The sequence below is a fragment of the Choloepus didactylus genome, chromosome 4 (assembly GCF_015220235.1).
Source record: "Choloepus didactylus isolate mChoDid1 chromosome 4, mChoDid1.pri, whole genome shotgun sequence".
NCBI classification, from domain to species: Eukaryota; Metazoa; Chordata; class Mammalia; order Pilosa; family Megalonychidae; genus Choloepus; species Choloepus didactylus.
The window spans coordinates 151,818,086-151,823,261 of NC_051310.1; positions in this window are offsets into that span (position 1 = coordinate 151,818,086).

Below are 5,176 nucleotides of genomic sequence, written 5' to 3' on the forward strand. Positions count from 1 at the left end.
CATTGACTCTGTCCTGCCCTTTATCACCTGAGCCTCTGGACCTGCCTACCCCCTCCCCTTCCTTGACTTTGCTCTCCCGTCTGCCCACCTCTATGCCCTCAGTGCACCTATGGAGGTCAAGGACAAGGGGCATTTCTCCACCCCAACAACCTTTCCATCACCTCCTTTCCATCACTTATCATTGACCCCCTCCCTCTCTCTGACCTTCCCCTCTCTGTGGACCCCACTCCTCATCCTGCCTATACACTGGGTCAAGTCATCATGGCTCAGGCCAAAATTCCCATGGGTGTGCCTGGCTGCCACGCTCCCCCACCACTCACCCCTGGACCATCAAAAGCAGCTGCTGCTCCCTCCACTGAGGTGGCAATCAAGCCATCCCCACCCCATGCGATGGCCTGCAAAATCCACCCCTACCAGCTGGACTCCTCTGATAAGACTTCAACAGAAATGGACATGGAGCTCCAGCCCCAGGCCTGTGCTAGTCCATCTGCAGGTAGCTTGGCCTCTGCGGCCTCTCACTGCCAACCTCAAGATGTGGCCTGAGGGAACTGCCAGCTTCCCAGCTTGTAGAGGCCTAAATGAAGGCAGAAGGGTGGCCTGTGTCTGCAGGAACTCCCTAAGTTCCTTCTTGTAGCAGCACTCTAAGGAGACCATGTTCCATAAATCTCTCAAAAAGGAGGACGCTTTGAATCCCACCCAGAAAACATCCACAGAGAAAGATGGCTGAGGGACTTAAAAACCAAGGGAGGAGCCCCCGCCCAGGCAAGGGTTTTCCCCAACTCCCCTGTTCCACGATCACACCAGTCCTTGAGGAGAAAACCCAGGTCCTCTGTAAACAGAAGAGGGTTAACATACTAAGGTGGGCTCTTCACTGGCTCTGGAAAAATAGAAATATTAAAGGCCTGGAGGGACCCCTAAAACCAGGCCCAGAGTGGGATCTGTGGGGACTTCGCAGTCTCTCAATGGGTGGGGGCTTAGAGGGAGGCCAGAAGAAGCAGCCTCTGGCAGGAGGGGCTTCCTAAGATCCTCCTTATGAGGAAGCATTTAATAAGACCACATTCCATATACTTCTGAAAGACAAGGGCACTCTTCACTCCACCTCTGAACATGTCCACCAGGAGAAAGGGCTGAGGGACCCCCAAGACCAAGGGAAGAGCACCCTGCACAGGCCAGAGATTTTCATGACACCCTGTGTTTCACGAACCCACAAGGCCTTGAAGAGAGGACCCCCTGCCTCACAAAAAAAAGGGAGGCAATGACCTAAGGAGGGCCCTTCAGTGGCTCCTTAAACAGAGGCAACTGAAGGGGCAGCAAGGACCCTGGAAATGAGCTGCAGGAGGCCCTGCCCCTGGGGTGTCCCCAGGTCTCAAGGAACTACATGTGGACCTCCTGGGCTCCCTGGATCCTGCTCCTCATCAATGAAGAGACAAGAAGAGGCCCAGGGCAGTCCTCATGTGGATGGTGGAATCAGGAAACATAAAAAGTGGGTACAATTTGAGGACAAGCCCAGAGGCCTGCTTTATTCTCCTGCTGCACCCCCAGCAAGCTACATCCAGGAGACTCAGGCACATTTTTAAATTGGTCCACTCAGTGTTGTGGGGGTTGAAGACCCTGAGAAGATCCACCTTCCCATCTCCCAGAAAATAAAGATGTGTTTCTTCTTTGAAGCTGCTGCCTTGTATGGTAACTTGCTATTCATCAAATAACTAATTCAAACAATGAAATAAACAAGAAACCAATACTCCATCCCTCTCTTAGTCACAATTCTCCTACTTCCATTTTTGTTAATAAACAGAGAATCTGAATTTTCTTCTATAATTCTAAAATTTTACTTTGTGAGTGCCTAATGAGGTTACCTTCAGGCATTCCCTTCAAATGTGTCTACTGACAGTCATATTTAGGAGTAATTTTTCAAAGTTTTGAAAGGTTGCTCATTTTTTAATAATATCTATGAAATTCTTCAGTTTTCAATTTGTTTCCAAATGGATTATTGCTGTTTTAGGTCTTTTTCTTTTAAATGAGAGGACAGTTGGACAATGGGCTTAAGGGATATCTGCTTCTGAATTGTTTGGAAATGTTCCTCAGAATTTTCAGCTAATCCTGACATTTAGACTTCAAGATAGCTGTGATTCACATTATGACATTATGTGAAGTATAAGCAACACACAAATACATAAGTAATAAAAAAAATTAACAAATCATGACCAGGTCAAAATGCGTATTCCCATATCACTTTATAAATGCCTTCCCTTTCTTTGGAGGAGGGAGTGGATAACCTTCTGCTCCTGGGTTTAGTTGCTTCCTTATCAGCAAGTACATTATCAGGTTATATACTGTCAATTTTCCTGCTCATGGGCAATGGAATAATTCATGGCTTGAAATATTTCCCTCCATTCAAAGCCTTTATTAAGTGCTTCCTAATATGGATATAACTGCATTTTAGTAATTCTGGATTTTTTAAAGAAATGCAAAAATAAGTGGGTCCAGAATTCAAAGTGCAAATATGGAAGTCAAATTCATGGAATTCCTTTTCACATCCTAATATCCAACAGGATATTTACTGTTATCTAATGTTCAGGCTTAATGTAGAAACAGCAGTATCTTATGCTTACAACAATGGCATATGATCTCTTGCTTTCACTGTATAATACCATTATGGAAAAACTATTAATGTAGTTCAAGGATATCTATGTTGAAAGAAATTTTGAATACAAAAGTCAGAAAGATTTCATACTATAATCTCCAGGACTGTGAATGAGATATCACACCCATAATTATAATTTTACATAGAATAAAGATGTTTTTGCCAAAATAATTAATGTAATTACTCAGTGAACTTTGAGTTAATCGGAAGGGACATCATTATTGGATGGACAAATCTAATCCCATGAGCCCTTTAAAACTAGGGCATTGACTCCACAGGTTAGGAGACAAGAAGTCAGAGAGACTGCGAGGGTCAAAAGGTCCCAATGTGCCATTGCTGTTTGAAGATGGGAGTCCACAAGTTTAAGGACATGGGCAACTTACTGGAGATCTGATTCCAGGCTGACAGCCAGTGAGGAAAAGCGGGCCTCAATCCTAGGGCATGAAAAACAGCAAAGAACTGTATTCTGCAAAACAGTCTGAATGGATGTTGAAGCATATTCTTCCTCAGATCCCACAGCTAAGAGCCCAGCCCAAACCACAGCTTGATTTTAGACATGTGAGAACCCAAAGGACCCAGTCAAGCCTGTCCAGATGTCTAACTTTCCAAAGTGTGAGCCAATGCATGGGTGTTGTTTTCAGCCTCTAAATTTTGCTAATTTGTTACAGCAGTGATGGAAAATTAATATACAGATACTTAGAGTGATATGGCTTTCCTGATAGTATCTGAATGAAGTGTAAGGATTGAATATAACCCCTATTGGTTGAAATTAAAATTTTACCTTGAGAAATTGAATTGATAGGAAATCAAATCATTGGCAATGCAATAATGTAAGAATTAAATACTAGAAATTAGTAAATGTAGAGTCCAATTGCCTTAGTTGTATAGTGGTTAGAAATACTTTCAGTTATTATCAACTTAAAGAGGAATAGTCTTCATATGTTTAGGTAGCTTATCTTGAGAAACAAGGAATGATCCTTGAAAGTTACTGTAAGAAAATATAGGGAGAGAAAGAAGGACTACAGTTCTTAGAATAGTTACTGATAGATTGAAGAATCATGTCTAGTTGATGGAAGAGACTCATCTGCAATAGTAAGTTGCATTTAAGTGTAATTGAAACGTGATGTGAATTCAGGAAAATAACTGGCATCATAGTCCAAATGTCACATCCATGTTGGCATAATGACTGGGGTTACAGGAATTAGAAAAAATAATCTGACAAACATCTGAACACTTCTTTTAATGCATCATGACATGGGCTTAAGTTCTAGGGCAGAATTCCCTTTTTTTTTTAGCAGAAAAATGAACACAAGGATGGGTTGACTTGAGTAAAAGTTTTACCTACTAGGTCATTTAAACAGAAATGTAAAGTGACAGCCTAAACAACGAAATAACTTAAACTTCATTTCAGAACAATAATCACATAGTGGGGTGTGAATGGAGAACATCCCCGAAGACACACACTGAAACACTAGCCTGGCAAATGACAAGTAACCCAAAAAGGCAGGCCACCATTCAGGGAGGGGAAGAGCCTGGAGGGAGAACTCATCTTGCTGTGCATGCCTACAGCTGAAAATTGAAAGAGCTGAAAATTGAGGATAGAACTCAAACACTGAGGAACATTTTCCACTGGTACTTTGACAGGAGTTATAGCAACAGAAACACTGTCAACTAGTGATGAGATTCTTTCAACCTCCTACAGAAAATGTTTGAAAAGAGGCCTGTGCATTTTCAGACATAATCACTATTCACCTAACCTTCTACTGTCCTACACTAGATGTCTGGCATTCTGTTAAAATTTTTGAGGTTCTCAAAAAAACAAAAATAAAATAAAAATTTCAAGACGTAAAGGTATCTAGAAATACAGACTGACAGATAGCCAACATATCAGGTCCAGCATTTACTTTAAGTAACTATGTGTAAAATGTTAAAAGATCTTTGGAAAGTGCAGGCAACAAGCATAAACAAAAACAGAATTCCAGAAAATAAATGGAGACAACTAAAAGAGAGAGTCAAAAGGAAACACTACCAATAAAAAAGCAGTAACAGAGCTGAGGGTTGAAGAAAGAATAAGTGAAGTTGAAGAAAGGTCAATACAAATTACAAACCTGAAATAAGAAGAGTAAAGAACAGTAATAAAAAGAATGGATGATCAGATGGTCAAATGGTCTAATATATGTGGAAATGGAAATTAAGAGAGACAAGTGAGCAGAGGTTGTGTTTAGTTGATAATTGCCAAGAATCTACCAAATAAAATGAAAGAAGTCAAGCCACAGATCCCAAAAGTGGAGAAATCAAAGCAAGATAAATATCAGACACACATATAGACACACATATGCACCATGACATGATATCCAGACAGCTGAAAACCAAAGATAAGTGGAAAATTTTGAAGGCAGCCAGATATAAGGGATAGTTAATATAGACAATGCAAAATAACAAAAACAGAAGATTTCTCATGAGAAAGCAAGCAAACCATAATAAAATTGAGTGATTTGAAGTATTGGGAAAAAATTTGGCAAGCATTAACTT